At 35.8% G+C, this 18,369-nt stretch overlaps 1 protein-coding gene across 1 annotated transcript in view; it reads left to right on the top strand.

The window, feature by feature from the left end:
* Positions 1-5,932: 5,932 nt before the first annotated feature.
* Positions 5,933-18,369, top strand: part of LOC136024631 (muscarinic acetylcholine receptor M2-like) — a 101,289-nt gene continuing 88,852 nt past the window's right edge. The window contains exon 1 of the mRNA XM_065700063.1: positions 5,933-5,953. The gene's annotated coding sequence lies outside the window, so the exon portion shown is untranslated. The remainder of the gene's footprint in view (positions 5,954-18,369) is intronic.

Consider the following 18,369-nt stretch of genomic DNA (forward strand, 5'->3'; position numbering starts at 1 on the left):
ATATATATATATATATATAATATATATATATATATATATATATATATATATATATATATATATATATATTATTAAAATGATTTGTCTTTTTCTGTATATTGCACATATTCTTCTTTCCGATCTCACTTGTTTCCACACTATTGCAATTAATTTTTTTTTTCTAAGTAAACACAAATTCTTGTATTCAACATTTATTCTTGTATCTCTATAACAGATTTTTTTTGGAAACTGACCTGCGGTATCTTATATAGAAATACAATGTACTTAATAAGTCGTGAAGTACTTTCTTTATATATTTTCATATAAAAGTGTTTCCGCTAAGACAGTTTGGAAGTTACCCTTATGGCACTTAAACATGACTAATATCAAGCCGATATTATGCTTGTAATTATTACTATTATAAATACAAGCATTCTAAGATTTTTTTTTTTTTTTTTTTTTTTTTTTTTTTTTTTTTTTTTTTTTTTTTTTTTTTTTTTTTTTTTTTTTTTTTTTGAATCCCTAGAATGTCTTTTCTTGAGCACTCTGTCCACTAGATTCGGTATCTGTTAATTTTCTTTCTGACATGTCCTTAAGCAAATTAGGAAACGGAAATTTGTTTATCCCAAGTGATACTCGAATACTCTTTGGGGAATGTGTAATACCTCAATGAGCTAACTATTTAATTGAAGTCTTTATGTGAACATGTATGCTGCTTTTGTTTTTATAAATAAAGCCTTGTAATTTATCTTGTACATGTATTCATGGTGGAAATAAAATTTAAATTGATCCATTGGGTATGTGTTTCTTTTCAAACAGTTCGTGATAACGGACTTGTGAGTAAGGAGCGACCCGGCTCAATAGTAACCGAAAATGTAAAAATGGAATTTTGATACCAATATACATCAAAAGAATTGGATTTTTATGCTGATTTTAAATGTATAAGGTTGACCAAGTTTAGTCCTACCCATCAAAAGTTACGAGTCTGAGAAAATTCGCCTTATTTTCGAAAAAAGGGAGATACACCCCCTAAAAGTCATAGAATCTTAATGAAAATCACAACATCAGATTCAACGTATACGAGAACGCTACTGTAGAAGATTCAAGTTCTAATCTGCAAAAATGTGAAATTTTGTATTTTATTGCCAGGAGAAAGATCACGGATGCGTGTTTATTTGTTTTTTCGTTGTTTTTTTTTTCTAAGGGTCATTGTATCGATCCAGTTGTCCTAGAATGTCTTGAGAGGGCTCTTTCGAATGGAAATGAAAAGCTCTAGTCGTTTTTTTAAGTGATCAAAAGATTAGAGGGCATTTGGGGAGCCGACCGAAAATGTGGCCAAAGTTGATTTAGTGGGCAGGACTGAGACTTTACTAACGTCAAAACTAAAGGTTGAAGGTAAACACAGTACATAATTTACTGTTACTCACTCATTTCCACAATTGCTGGTAACTATATTTCTTTAACTTATAATGTACCATCAGGCACGTACGCAGAATTTTTTTTCCGGGGGGGGGGAGCAAAACTTTCGGAACAGCGGAAATAAAGTAGCACTTTTCTTTTTTAGTAACTAAATAAATGCAAAAAGCAAGTATATCGGAAAATACAGATTAACTTTAATCTGTAGTATTGTAGCCGATGGGGGGAAGAAGACTAAAGCCTCAAAAGCACGTTTTAGGCTCAGGTTATGTTCATAGCGCTTTAGAACTAGTGATTAATCTTTTATATCCCACTGAAAGGGAGATTTTAGGGTTAACAGTGCAATATGGGTGCTGTGGGGGGTAGCTCTTCTATTGCGAAAACGTCGATTTTAATGAAAAATGATAGTTTCCAAAATTGATCCATTAAAGTCTGTATTTTATCCTGAAAAGGGGGGGAGATAAACGCCCTAATATCAAGGATAGTTCTATTTTGCTGTGGAAAGCAAACTCTCTTCAAAAAAAAAATAACAGTGCAATCGCTAATTACTTCAAAGAGGGTAAAAATTATGACAGAAAACGTGTTAATAATGGGGCAGTGATTTGACCGGATAATTGTATGCTGTAAAACCAAAAAAAAAAGGCTTCACACATGTATCTAGATTCTTAATAAATGTCCTACTTTTGTGCCAGAAATCCCTACAAATCATGGGGAAATTAACATTTCACAAAATTTGGGGGGGGCGAAGGCTCCCCCCCCCCTTGCGTACGTGCCAGTGTACCATATTATATCCCAGGGTTTTAGTCAGTGATAGATCGGATCACTTTGGGATTTTAGCATGGGCACCCATAAGCTGTATTTCAGGGGTGGCTTACCTGGTCTAATCTGCCCTTCCAATGCTGTATAATAGATATCACAAAACAAAAATATCATTGGCAGCGCAATAGCACTGCCTAAGTAAAGAGCGATGGGGGCACAATGCATTATTTTTTTTCCCAAGGCACTTCTTATAGACAACAAGGTCGTAGAAACTTCAAAAAGAGCTCATTCAATTGGGAATTGAGAGGGCTCGCACCCTTTTTAATAGTCAAAAGTGACTGGAGGGCAGCCAACGCCAATCCCCCACGTCAATCATTTCCCCAACGGCATCCAAACAAAATTTTCAGGCAACCATTTTGTTCAGAGTAGTTTAAGACTCCGGAAATTATGACTTTGAGGATGAAACCCCCCCTCCCCTAACCTCAGGGCAAGGGCTGTAAGTTATGCCCTGAGGGGATACATGGTTTTTATAGAAAGGGCGGTCGTTCGGAGAGGGCTCATTGGATTGGTAATCAGAAGCTATAGTTCTCTTTTTAAGAGTCAGAGTGATGAGAGGACAGATATCCCTCCTCCCCCCCCACACACATAAACGTAGTATTTTCCCGAAATACATATGATAGAAATTTTAAGATGGTCGTTTGTTGTCGTAGAAACTTTGAAAATGGCTCATTTGGTTTGAAATTAAAAGGGCTAGTGTCCTCTTCAATAGTCAAAAGGGATTGGAGGGTAACCATCCTATCCCCAACCATCATTTCCCTGAACACTTCCAATCAAAATTTTGAGATAGCTATTTTGTTTGATGTAGTTTAAAAGTACATAAATTATGTCTTTGAGGGTGAAACCCTCCCCCAGAGTCCTCAGGGCAATGTTTGTCAGTTACGCCCCAAGTGAATATAAGGCTTTTATAGAAAGTGTGGTTGTATAAACTTCAAAGGGGGCTCATTGGATTGTAAATAAGTTTAAGTGCCCTTTTAAGAGTCAAATTTATCGGAGGGGAGCTATACACCCCCCCCCCCACGTCGTAATTTCCCCAAATGCATCTGATAGAAATTTTGAATGAGTCATTTGTTCAAAAATAGTCCAAAGATCACATAACAAGGCCTTTGGGGTTGACACAACCCCCCAGAATCCGGGAGTAAGGGTTGTAAGTTATACCCCGGTGGCATATAATGTTTCTATAAAAGGGGTGGTCTTGTGAACTTTGGGGGAGGCTTATTTGATTGGAAATGTATAGTTCTAGTTCCATTTTAAGAGTCAAACGTGATGGGGGCAAAATAGCCCCTCTCCCTGATATCCTCTTTCCCCCAAACACATTCAATCGAAATTGCGAGACAGCCATTTTGTAACCTATAGTCCAAAGAGCATATAACGATGTTTTAGGTAATCAAATAAAAGGAATATTTAGGCGGACGTTGAATTAAATCAAAATAAACTATAAACATGTGGGCTTTCGAAAAGGTGACAAAGCAATATCTCAAGGACAACTTATATTATTAAGTTAGACCTTACGAGTAGGTTGTGGGGGATTTTGAACTAGCCCGAAGGCACTATGTGTATACTTTTAATACTACCACTACAGTTACTGCAAATATTGACACTAAAAGTATTAAGGTGAAACTTCTAGAAGCGTTTAGGGGAGTTTCAATTAAAAAAAAAAAAACTGTATGCATACAGGTTTTCAAAACCTGTAAGTTGTAAGCAATATGATAGGCAGCATCACTCTGTAATAGCTAGAAGTATCATTGAAACATTTAAAGGATCTAATTCGAAACAAAATTAAAAATTCTGGTATCCTTTCTAAGAGCAAAAAAAGAGATTGGAAAATAATCAGCCAGTCTCTCAAGGCGATTCCTTTTCCAAATTTTAAGACAACCATTTTGTTTAGCATACTAAAACGGTCCAGTAACTATGTATGTAGCAACTATGTCTGTGTCTTATTAGGCATGTCAACCACCACCCTCAAATTATGCAATTGGCCCATTATACTATAAAACTAAATGTTACATTATAACTAAATCAAAAGGCATTGTGTTTACGGTTTCCAATAAGACACTCCATCAATATATCGAGAACGACTGGGGGCATCAAGCTGCAGCTTTCGGGGCTACTGCTATTACTACTTCTCTTACGATTTAAATAAATAAATCATGTAAGTGTATCCAGGTTGCCAAAGAGAGTAGATAGAATCTTTTGGGAAAGATATTAAGTTTCATTTTCAGGTTAGTTTGAAGTGGTATGAAATTAAATTAAAAATACTATTTGTGTCAGGATTAAAAATTGTTGGAAAAGTTTCTCCAAACATACAAATAGCAAGCCAAACTATGGATTCTTAAAAAAAAAACTGAAAAGAAGTAAAAACAAAAATTTCATGAAAAAGACTATGTCAATAAAAAACGAACAGAAATTAATTTAAAACTTTTTCCACTAAACAAGCTTTCAAAGAAATGTAAAGAGCTCCATTAAGTCAAAATGGGCAGAAATATAGTCAAGTAATCTTCCAAATGTAAAACTACCAACTTAAAACGAACAGAAATTAGTTTAAAAAGCCAAGTCAAACTCGAAACGAGCAAAAATTAAGATTAGTACGGCTGATAATCCCCATGCCTTCTAAAGACCAGAATACAATTTGCGCCTTATTGAAAACAAATGCGTTTAAAATGTTTTCAATTTTTTTACTTAAATAAATAAAAAAATTTAAGACTTTAAGGTATAAATGTCAGTATATGTATGTTTAACTGACAATCCATAATCATTACTTTTTTCAGTAAAGCCTAAATTATGTTCTGGTCTTGAGTCTTTTTTCAAACAAAAGTAGGCTAAGCAGAACTTTCTAGACATAATTGTCTGCACATTTTTTGTTTTTGAGAGGAAATGAGGTTTGTTTTTGTGAGTGTAATTTTCAGTTCAGTAAACGTCTGGGAAGTTTATTAAATATTCAAGAAACAATTTTTATACACAAATCAATATTTAGCCTTCGGGGCTAATGCCCTATACATTAACGTTTATGTGTATATATCACAAATTTCAGCTACCTAACCGTTTCTTGGGTGCATTTCATCTAGGATCGATGTCCACTTGCATGATATATGCCTAAAGGACAGCCTTAACGCCCATTGGGCTGTAACTAACAGATCAAGACTTTCTTTTATTCACAGAGGTGTCAAACATGGAATAATATTTAGATGAGGAAATAATAAATTGTCATGTTTTTCGGTTCGGTTTAAGCAAAAGATTAAAGAAACATCAAGTTCAAATGTGAATTTTAGATTCTTCTTGGGTTTTTTAACGGTTTGTGGGTTTTTTTGGTTTATTTACGATTGGGTTTTGAAGGAACTGTCTTTTCTTCCTCTTCTTTTCTAATAGCTTCTTTGTGTCATTTTGGAAGTCTGGGCGCAGTCTAACCTCTGCGAAGCAGGAAAAGAGAATTTTCCAATTCTTGTTATCAGCAAGTTCACAAGAAGTAGCCAAACTTGAAGGCTTCTACGTTGAATTATTTGCTTATTAACAATAGATCGTAGCTAATCCTGGCTAGAACTGAGAACCTGTTGCATAGTTTTATCTTCTTGACAGGTGACCCCTGGACATAATGTAATTAATGTAAGGGACCCGCTGGAGTCCTTAGACTCTTGTCATCCATACGTTTGACAGAAGCGTTTTTGTATCTCCACAAGATGGTTCAGGAAGCAAGAACGAAATCCCTAGTTAAACCTTTTTGGAATCAGGATCTGACCGAGTCTCGGTGAGTAAGGGAAGTTTTTTTTTTGGGGGGGGGGCAAGAGATTTAGTGATGAGGACATTTTTTTTGACGGATTGCCAAATGTAAATCAGATTTAGTCAGAAACAAAGTACGAATAAATTCCAGGACTGACTCAGCCTCTGTGGGAGAGGATTTTTGTCGTCAAGACATCTTGTAAAAGATTTCATTGGATCTTAGCTCAGTAAAAAGTAAGGTATCGTGTCTTAATTGCACCTCTGTGGAGTCCGAGCCCCTTCGTAAATCTGAGCAACATGAAGAAAAAAGGGTCTCTAAAATTTTACCATTCGTCTATCTAACAGAAGCGAACGTTGTCTCTGAACAAACTAGACTTTCTGTTGTCTGGAGGCAATTCGACCTCCATACGAAAACCAAAAGTTTGAAGCTTAGTCGAAATCGCTGTTAGAAATAGGACTTTTGGTAATAATCAAAATATCTTTGAATAGCTCAGTATGAAAAGACATTAAATTGCGCAAAGAGCAAAACACTGGTAATTGCAAAAATATTTGATTGTTTTTAACAAGGGATTACAGCAATTCAAAAACTTTAAACAAAAACCAAAAGGTTGAAGCTTAGAAGAAATAAAAACGATCTAGAGAGGTCAGAAGTCTGAGAAAATTTATAAATGGCCTGTTTGGTTTTTGCAAATGGCGTCATGTGGTAAAAATTGCAATGACGTCATGACACTTGTCAGACATATGTGGAAAAATTGAAGATTTTCATGTATGGGGAAGTTTACATCAAATTGCTTAAAGAACAAAAAATAGATTTTGACAAGAGATTACAACAACTCAAGAGCCTTAAAAAAGAAAACAGCTTAGTAGCTACTGCAAGCTTAGTAGCTTGCAGCTTGAAGCTTAGTAGAAATCGTTGGTAAAATATCTTTGAATAGCCTTACTATGAGAAGAAATTAAATTGCGTAAAGAGCAAAAAACTGGTAATTACAAAAATATTTGTATAGGCTTTAACAAGGGACTACAACAATCCAAAAAGCTTAAAAAGAAAACCAAAAGTTGGAAGCTTACTAGAGATTATTTTATGAAAAAACATCATCGAATTTCTTTTCTTATAAGTAACTAGCTAGCTATAAGTAACTACCTAGTTGGTGGGGCGCTTCGCGCCCCCCCAAGCCCCCCCGCGTGCGTAAGTCGTTACGCGCCATATTAGTTATGCGCCATTGTAGTTGTGTCCCTGTGTCCCACCTGTGAATATAGATAGATTTATATATGTGTTTCAAACTACGTAAAAATTGCGAATAAACAACATTCTTGGCTTTCCCATTGTCTGTGCATATACAAAGCCGTATGTACTAATAATGACGTCATATGCAAACGCTCTTTTTACAAACAAACAAACATGCATCCACACAACTCGTTTTTATATAGATAGATAGATAGATAGATACAACACAAATTAACTGCGTAAAACTTGCGAATATACAACATTCTTCGCTGTCCAATTGTCGCTGCATATAAATACATTGTCAGGTTTACCGACCCTCATCGAGTCATCGTTTTGCAATCGGACACGTATATTTGTAGTTAATTTTAATATTTTTACGTGTGCCCATAAATTAAAATTTTTTAGGCAAGCATTCATTTCGTCTGCAGGAGTTAAACTACGTAAAAATTGCGAATATACAACATTCTTGGCTTTCCCATTGTCTCTGCATATACAAAGCCGTATGTACTAATAATGACATCATATGCAAACACTCTTTTTACAAACAAACAAACATGCATACACACAACACGTTTTTATATAGATAGATAGATAGATGGATACAATACAAATTAACTGCGTAAAACTTGCGAATATACAACATTCTTCGCTGTCCAATTGTCGCTGCATATAAATAGATTGTCAGGTTTACCGACCCTCGAACATGCAACGTACAATTGTCCATGGGAAAAACAATCAGTATTAAGATCTATACCACATTTTTCTAATGATTGACCTTGAGCTTTGTTAATGGTGATTGCAAATGCTAATCGAATTGGGAATTGCAATCTTTCAAATTGAAAAGGCAGATCCGTTGGAATCATGGGAATGCGAGGAATAAGAACAGCCTCACCCTCAAAAGGCCCTGTCAAGATTGTGGCCTCTATTAGGTTTTCCATTGTTTTTTTTTTTACGGCAAGTCGAGTGCCATTGCAAAGCTTTGGTGGGTTTATATTTCTTAAAAGTATTATTGGTACGCCTATTTTTAGTTGTAGCACGTGTGGTGGAAACCCTGAAAGATCTATGGAATTTAAAAATTCAGATGGATAATTAACCGCTTCATTTGGTTCCAAAACTGTGTCGACTGACTTGTAAAGGACTGCCTGGTCTCAAATCTTGGTCAAAACAATATTGTTGATTTCGTGGACGTCTATATTTTTGGATGCGAGAATCGCTCTTTCACTTAGCCATTTATTATTTTTATAATTTTTTAGAATATTCGGAAATACTGTTTCAATCAATTCATTTCTGGACGTCACTAAATTACAGAAATCAGCAGGTAGTTGTATACGTCCTGAAATTGAGTCTACTGGGAGCTTTCCGTTTCCAATTGTCAGCAATTGATCTGAAAATGTTTGACCAGAGTCATCGTTTTGCAATCGGACACGCATATTTGTAGTTAATTTTAATATTTTTACGTGTGCCCATAAATTAGAATTTTTCAGGCAAGCATTCATTTCGTCTGCAGGAGTTGATCTAGGTATTATAGGTAATGTTTGCCTGAAATCTCCCGCAAGCAATATTAATGTGCTGCCAAAGGGTTTCGACTTCCCTCTCAAATCTTTCAAGCATTGATCCAGAGCCTCGAGCGATTTTTTGTGTGCCATTGTGCACTCATCCCAAATAATAAGTTTGCATTGCTGCAATACTTTACCCATCCCAGATGATTTGGAAATATTGCACGTGGGAGTTTCTGTAGAATGCAAATTCAGAGGCAATTTCAAAGCGGAATGAGCAGTTCTTCCACCAGGCAGCAATGTTGCGGCTATTCCGGACGACGCAATTGCCAACGCTATATCATTTTTGATCGAATTGATGCCAGAATCAGTTTTATCACAAATGTTTTACCAGTACCTCCTGGCGCATCCAAAAAGAAAATTTCTCCAACGTTGTTATCGACACAATGCATTATCGTATCATAAATGTCTTTTTGTTCCGACGTTAACTTGGAAATGTTATTTTGTACATACGACAATAGATCACTCGTACTGTAACTTTGTTCACGATCCAATTCTACACATGTCGAAACAGCAGCGATACGGTTAGGTGAAGGCATTCCCAAATCCTGAAGAGGTTTGTTTGCCATACGTAAGCACAAATCTTCTATAATAACTAAAGTGTAGTTATAAATTTCTGATGTAAAATCAAAAGTCATATCTGATGTCTCTAACTGTTTTCGATGGAGTATATCTTCGGACATTTTTGACTTATATTTTTCCCATAACTCTGTAGGAGCTGATGGAGAGCAAGTTGTTAAAATGATGCCAAACAATGCACGAATTTGACTTGGGGTTGACGTTTCGCACGCGTCATTGATGCAGTTATCCCAGTGTTGGTCATTCTCCAATAAATTCAGAGCTTGGCATGCACTACGGTAAGTGTCATGTATAGTACCGTTTACAGTTCTCAAATACTCAAAGGATGTCGGACCGGGTACATTCACCAAAAGCAGGCGTAGAAAGAAGCATTCATGTTGATTGGGGTGAACGGTGTAGAGTCTTCCTATCGTGGTATCTTTGAGGATGGTAGGTTGGCCGTCGACTGACTTACCCTGTTTTCGACGTTCAAATACTTTATTTTTAGTATTCCACGTGTAATACGAAGGCACTTCAGTATACAGCAGTTTTTTTTGCAAAAGAATCATTTTTGCAAAGCGAAAAAAAAAGCTATTAATGTTGTATCTGGTGGATTCAGGACTCTTTGTTGCACGTTAGTTTCCGTGAAATAAACACGTTGACCATTCTGTAAATGTACCGCTAAGTGAACAACAGCTGGACTACGTTCATGTATCGGAAATGAAAGAATTCGCCAAACAGCTTCATTACTGCTTATGTATCTTCCAGCCTGATATTGTACGATTTCGTCGAAATCTTTGATTTCGGGCTGCAAGCCAAAAACTGCCATGTCACTGCCTTTGTTGACGTATTTACATATGTATTTGATTGCCTTTACGGAGTTACAGTATTCAACGTTTATGTGTGCATTAAATGTTTTTGATAATAATGGGGAATATGGAACAACCCACTGGTTATCTACTTCGATGGTGGTACCGTTACGCTTCTTTATTATTGCTGTTTTACCGCCATCTTCAGTAGATCTTCTTCTATATTGTGGGTAATCATCATTGCCAGTAATTGTGTTTGATACTAAAAGTCGAGGATATTGCTTTGTGCACCTTCCTTTGGCCATGCATGGTGAATTTTCGTTCAGTGCACCGCAAGGTCCATGTATCATATTTTTTACAATAATATCATGTAACCCCTTATCGACATTTTTATCAGGTATTTCAGCGGAAATCACATCATCAATTTCGTTCGAAGTAATTTTTTTATGTAGCCAGATTAGTATATGTGTGTGTGGCAAACCTCGTTTTTGCCATTCCACTGAGTACAACCAGCATCGCACTGACCCAAACACTTCAAGTTTTACTATGTAGTTTATCAGTGATTACAACTTTTGCCGGAAGACACGGGCCGTAATGTCATGTCTATGAACCGCCGATTGTCCTTGAAGTAAAAGCTGAAGTATCTCGTCCCAAGATTGATTACATGTAAATGTAATAAATAAATCTGGGCGACCATAGAGACGAACATACGCAATAGCATCTTAAGCATATTCATGCATATGACAGGGACTGCCAGCATATGACGAAGGTAAAATTGTTAATCTTCCAACGTTTGTGGTATTACCGTCATTTATAACTGCATCTCGCAAATGAATGTATTGTTCAGAGCGGAGCTTGGTCTGATTCAGGCGGATATATAGCAAACGTTCTGATTCAATTTTAGCATACATATCAACGACAAATTGGTGAAACAATTCACGGCATTTTAAAATATAATTTTCTTCATCCTGCCGAATCATTAGTCTATAGGAATAATAATGCATTGTACTGCATTTCTTATTCATTTCTTTGTTAGTGGCTGGATTCATCAATTTAATATTAAAGTGATAGCCGTCGGCTCCATCCCAAAAAATGATAGGATATTGTAGGGCATCGTAGCATCGATGAGTTTCAGCAATTCTTAACAACTGATCGTGTCGCTTATGAAGAATAATATCTCGAAGTAAAAACTGATCACCGACCATAACGATTGCCACTTCGTCGATAGTTGGAGCATTGTATCTACGCACATGTTGGCCAGGAGGCGTTTTGTCAGCGGAAATAACAATTTTATGCGTATCAGTAGGCATCAAATCGATGGCTGGTTTGAACAGACGCACTAAATTATTATTTTCGTGGAAAATGTTGCAATTGGGAAACGATTGTCCTTTCAACGTTGGGAGAAATTTCGCAACGTGCATTCAATTCAGAATTTCTATCACTGATGAAGTACAATTGTAAAAATTTATGATTCTCGCCTGAGAATGGTAGAAGGGACCCTGCTCTATGATAAATTTGCCCTTTTACTTTGAAAGTAGACATAAATTGATCTGGATTTTCGATTTGGGCTCCAAACGACGTCATTTGGAAAAATGAGTTGTATTTTCGGATTTGTGACAAAAAACGCTTAGATTCTGACGTAGTTCCAGTAAGGAAAGTCTTCAATGGCTCTGGTGGTTCAGCCAATAGAGGAAGTTTAACTTTTCCTGAGGTGCAACACATTCCCATTGTTTCACCATTGAATTTCAAGGCCTTGCAATAGGGACAAATTTTAGATATTTTCCCGATTTGTACACATCTACTCAAGCTATAATCATCGACTGGGTTGTACCTGAATGCCAGGCGATAACTTTCAGGTTGCTCTGATTCCTCGGCACGCTTTCTTTTCTTACTTTCTCTATCAGCAGCAAGCCTGATTTCTTGCTGTTCTTGTGATTCCTTGGCACGCTTTCTTTTCTTACTTTCTCTATCAGCAGCAAGCCTGATTTCTTGCTGTTCTTGTAATTCCTCGTCACGCCTTCTTTTTTCACTTTCTCTTTTAGCAGCAAGTCTGCTTCCGCGTTGCTCTGGTAGTTCCTCGGCACGCTTTCTGTTCTTTCTTTCTCTATCAGCCTCAAGCCTGTTTCCTTGCTGTTCTTTTGATTCCTCGGCACGCTTTCTGTTCTTTCTTTCTCTATCAGCCTCAAGCCTGTTTCCTTGCTGTTCTTTTGATTCCTCGGCACGCTTTCTGTTCTTTCTTTCTCTATCAGCCTCAAGCCTGTTTCCTTGCTGTTCTTTTGATTCCTCGGCACGCTTTCTTTTCTGACTTTCTCTATCAGCAGCAAGTTTTTTGGTATAGACTCTTTGAGCATCTTCATCGGCTTTTGCCATTGTAAGTTCATCAGTCATTTTAAACTTAAACATTAATAGATTTCTACGTGAACATATGTCTTAAATATCTTGAATGACGTCACCGTCAAAGCAAAAATGATATTTTTATATATATAGATGACGTCACCGTCAAAGCAAAAATGACGACAACTAACTTCATGACGTCAGTCAACACAGAAACATGACGTCACCTGACAGACAGACAGACAGACAACTTATTTTTATATATATAGATATTTTAAGGTTTTATTGGCTATTTATTTTTCACTGTGGGACGTGATTGTTTCTTACTAGGTTGCTAGCTACCGCTGTAACCCGTATTTAATTACAAAAAGTTCTTAACCCCATCAATTTCCCTTAAAATGTTCCTTTTTTTATAAGTATAAGCTATGTCTTTTTAAGACATGGAAAAAAAGTTGAAATAATTTTTATGTTCAGTTCAGAATCGCTAAGGTTATTATGTTAGCTGTAGAAATATTTACGGTACCCGAGCAATAATTTAAATGTTTTAATTAAACTATTTAATTAATTTAAATAGTTTTAATTAAAACTAGAAAATGACTGAAAAGTATGAAGTTAGTTTGTTTTTTTGTTAGATAAAATCCATTTGCTACGTGATTAAGCTTACAGGTTGGAACGCAACCAGTTATATAATGTCAGTAGGAAGACCAAAAAAAACGAGAATTTGCAAATAATATAAATGATGATTCAATATTTTGACAAGGGATTACAACAATTCAAAAACCTTAAAAAAGGAAAACCAAAACTTTTCAAGCGTAGTACATATCGTCGTTAGAAATCGGGGAAGCTTCAATAATCAAATATTTTTGAAGAGACTCCGTATGAAAAGACATAAAACTGCGTAAAGAGCAAAAGACTGGTGATTGCAAAAATATTTGTATATATTTTAATAAGGGATTACAACAATTCAAAAACCTTAAAAAAGAGAGACTTTTTGAACGCAACCAGTTATACAATCTCAGAAGGAAGACCCAAAAAAGAAAATTTGCAACTATTACAAATGATGATTCTCTATTTATAAAGAATTGCAACAATTCAAAAACATTAAAAAGAAAACCAAAGGCATGAAGCTCAGTACATATCGTTGTTAGAAATCGAACTAGCATCAATAATCAAACATCTTTAACAGACATCAGTATGAAAAGACATTAAATTGCGTAAAGAGCAAAAACCAGTAATTGCAAAAATATTTCTATTTATTTCAACAAGAGATTAAAGAATTCAAAAGCCTTAAAAAAAGTTTGAAGTTTAATAGAAATTGTTGTTTAGAAGTTGGACTTTCTTTAGTAGTCAAATAGATTTGAAAAGAATCTGTGTGATAAGACATTAAATTGTGTATAGAGCAAAAACTGGTAGTTGCAAAAATATTTTTATTTATTTCAACAGGGGATTTTAACTATTCAAAAACCTTCAAAAAGAAGGCCAAAAGTTTGAAGCTTATTAGATATCGTTGTTAGAAATCGGATTTGATTTAATAATCAAATATCTTTGAAAAGACCATCGTATGGAAAGGCAGCACATTGTCTGCGGTTAGAAGACAAGCGACAATAAAAATCTATATATAGAAGCCTGCCGCGTGTCAGATGCCAGGTCCCGGCGGTTGGTATATTTTAACAAAGGGCTAAAATAATTCAAAACCTTTAAAAAAGAAAACCTAAAGTTTGAAGCTTAGCAGACATTGTTGTTAGAAATCAGACCTGCTTTAATAGTCAAATATTTTTAAAAAGACTGCAATATGAAAAGACAGCAAATTGTCTCAAACTGTTCAACAGCAATTGTCTGCAGTTAGAAGACAAGCGACAACAAGAATCCATATATAGATGCCTGCCGTGTGCCGAGTGCTGGGATCCAGCAAAATAATAAAGATTAATAATAAAGATTCCAGCTAAAAAATATATTTCTTAGGTTAAATTAGTGATTACCAATTTAATTTAATTATGTCAAAAGGATACTTTTGTCAAAACTTGCCCTTGATTCTATTTCATTCGAATACTTAGAAAATTGATCTCTTAGTAAAACTTGTGTAACAATTGTGCGATCGAACCCATTGTCCTGATCGCGTCTAGACCCCTGTATTGCAGATAATGCATTTGGAAAGTCAGACGCACGTAATGTCTTTTGATTTACCCAGTTTCAGTGGGACTTCAAGAGTTTTCTCTGGGACAACTCGAGGAAATCTTGGCCCAACAAATCTATCTTAGAAAGTTTTCTGGCCAGTAAGAGACCCAAGATTAATCATGCCCCTGTTTTCCACTGTAAAACCGATTTGCAAACAGTTAGAAATTTGTATAATTTACGGCCCTTGCTCCAGTGGCTGTGAGGGCCATCTTATCCCCAGAGGTGTATTTATTTGAACTTTTAACCATTCAGAGCAAATGCTTATACCAAGTTTTGATTAGATGTCTTGGAGGCTTTGGGAATGGTTAGCAAAAAGGGCACGAGGGGGTTCCATTGTCCCCTTTGTCCCCTAAGAAAAGCAACTTTCAGTTTCTAGTCGAATAAGCCCTTTCCCAAATTTCTATTGTCTCTCTTCAACGCGGTGTGGGGTAGGGAAAATAAATAACGCATTCAGGGCACATGGCTCAAGATAACGCTACCGAGTTGGGTCAGAATTTTCACAGAATGTTTAACCTTTTGCTACTTAAAGAGTTGGCGGTCAAGCGAAGTATACTCAGTTACCGAATTACATGCCTATTTACGCACCAGCTTTTATATCCTGTTCAAAAGAAAGTATTATTTTTTTTGTTTTTATACACGGTTTCTACTTTGAAAAAGGGTCAGTTTCTCCAGCTTAACCCTTTAGCACGCCAATAAATTTGTAAACAAGTATAATAGTTATTCGAAATAATTACTGTTAAAATATTTTGAATAATAATAATAGTTGGAATAATAATAATGACTAAAGTTTGAATAACTCTTAAAATAGTTGAGCCTGTTGAGGATTTAGCATTGATAATTGATAAATAGTTTCATGTACATATCTATGAAAAAACACATTCTGTCAAAAAATCATAGATTTTCTGCAAGTAGACTTAAAATCCAATCAGCAGTAAAGTATCCCTCCCCTACAATAAAAGTTTATACAATAAGAAGTCATCAAGAATCTTCCCTATTGATCCATCGATTCTTCCTTCTCCAGCGGCTGTTTTGTGAACTGGTACATCTCTTCTGCTCTAATTCTTACGGTGATTTTTCCCTCATATCATTAGGCCCAAGGAATCAAATGCTATTTCTTGTTCTTTTTGTATATCTCCAACGAAGAAAATAATCTACGTTTTTATTTTAAGGTTTTTCAGCAAAACGGATATGCCAAAGAGGATTTACTAATGATATATTATGCATTTATATTCCAGAAGTAGATTTCTGAGTCAGCTCTGCAATATCTTGGGGTTTAGTTTCACTTTTGTCTAAGTCAGAGAGAAATAAATCTAGTGGTCACAATTAAGAAAATGTTTGGCGAAGAAATTGTATTTTAATTGAGCATGGACGCCAAAGAGCGGCAAGTTTGGTTCCAAGTATGTTTGACTTGTCTCCCTTCTCCATGATTAAAAATAAATTTGACTGAGGATGATCGCTATCGGGTACGGATCTAATTTACTCATTTTGTAGGAGAAGACATTTTTTCTGAGTAACAGTAATGCTTCCAATGCTTGCATAAAATAGTAAGATGGATCACGCAACATGAAATGTTACTACAAAATTCAAGATATTTGTCTCCACGGCCTAACAGCCTAAGATATGGTGCTAACATTAATTACTGTTAGCGTTGTAATTCAAGTTATTACTTCGTTCTCCTAGTAAACGTAGTAAGGTTGGAGATTGGCTCAGAGATTATTTTAGGTTAGGTCAAAGTAGACTTTCCCACCTCACTCAAAGTGCTGATGATCCGATTGCTGATTTGCTATTTTCATCGTCATATTAAAAAGACGCTGTTGTACTATATGTTATTTTTTGGTTCAGTCCGCTATAGTATAGCAAAATATAATCTAGACTGTTTAGGACACCTAAAAATTGTACTGTAGAAAACAATTCTCTTCGGCTTCTCTGGTTTAGTCGGGTCCACCCATGTACGCTCAGTTGCTGACGAGACGCTTTTACTAGTTTGTTTTATAGTATGCATGGTTCCAAATCGTTTTGTGACACTTGCTTGTACAAGATTGATCCGCATTATTTGTATTTGAACTACTATCATGCGAAGTCTTTTATATATAATTTCAATTGACCATTTTCTATTTCTTTCTCCAAAATCAAGATATCCGCTCTCAAACTCAAATTACAAGATACAACTATCGTAGAAGCGATTGAGAGAGACAGTAGCGGCTCAAGTTTAAATAAGGTTCAAGAAACAATAGATACAATCTCAGGTAGAAAATTTGTTTTTTATAGGGGAATTCAACGTTCAGGCTGGTACCTATAGGGCTATGGTATTCTAGTTATGTAAAGTTGGTGTAGGGAATGAAAATAGAAACCGTAATAGAGTTCTACAATTTTGTAGATACAGTAACAAAACGGTACTTGGCTATTAAATGGCTCATAAGTTAACATAAAAAGGTTCTCATTCTCATAAGATGATCGGCCATATCAAACAGCAAACAATTCGTGGTCACGAGCTGTAAGTACGGAGCGACTTGGTCCAATAGTGACCAAAACGGAATTTTGATAACAATTGATACATCAAAAGGAATTGGTTATTTACGCTAATTCAAACATTATAAAATTCATTCCGTTTAATATTATCCATCAAAAGCTACGAGCCAGAGAAAATGTATTTGATTTTTAGAAAAGGAGGGGGAAAACCTTCAAAACTTAAGTGACCCTTATGAAAGTCACACTATCTGATTCAGCATATCAGAGAACCCTGCTGTAGAGATTCCAAGCTCCTATCTGCAAAAATGTGGAATTTGGTATTTTCTGTGTATACACGAGTTCATTTATTTATTTTTTTTTATTCCCATATTCACGATGTTCCCCTAGAAGAGCGTTATAGATATTAGGGCAACCCAAATGAAGCTCTTCCTCAGGTAGGCTACTCGGTTCTTGGCATGCCCTCCTTTAGATGATTGGACCGAGCTGTGTGCCTTCACGTCTACCTTGTCGATTTGACAAAGCGGATACGTGTTTGTTTGTTTTGTTGTTGTTGTTTTTTATCGTTTCCAGTTATGATCATATCGACACAATGGTCATAGAAGATCTGGCTCGTTCGATCGGAAGTCAAAAGTTCTAGTGCCCTTTTTAAGTGACCAAAATATTGGACGAATATTGTAATTCAGTCCACAAAGACTGAGATAGGGGAAATGGCCGCACTCCCACGCTCCTTTTTCCTTCCAAAGGTATTTTGTAAATTTTTCTATTTGATTCAGCATAGTTAAATAATGACAAGGCCTTTGTAGATGACACGACACCTCATAGTCCCTGGGAAAAGGCTGTAAGAAGTAGTAATGATGCATGCAATATTGAATCTACCTCCTTGTTTGAGCTCTAAAGCTAGCATATATCACAGACAACACGCCTAATTTGGGCACTAAAGGTTGAATATACTACAGACAGGACAACTAACGCTTGTCCAACTTAAATGTTAGATGAAAGTATAGAAGGTACATCCCTTTTGCATACTTCCTTGATAATCTCATTTGCATATATCTATGAGGCCCTAGTAACCAGCTATAGCAGCCAGAACCAAAATAAGGCTGGATTTTCAATGTATTTCATACTCACAAGAAAGTAGAATTCAGAGAGGGAACAGTTTGACAATACTCTTTATCATTAGATTTTTATTTGACAATACATACTAGCAAAAATGAGTGGCTTGTTTACACTATTAGAAGTTGATTGTAGAGCTAACAGTAGCAATGATACAAAGACAAGAGTACCAAACATAGCAGTAGAAATTACAGGAGAATCTCGA

Source organism: Artemia franciscana, chromosome 3 (assembly GCF_032884065.1).
Source record: "Artemia franciscana chromosome 3, ASM3288406v1, whole genome shotgun sequence".
Lineage (NCBI taxonomy): Eukaryota > Metazoa > Arthropoda > Branchiopoda > Anostraca > Artemiidae > Artemia > Artemia franciscana.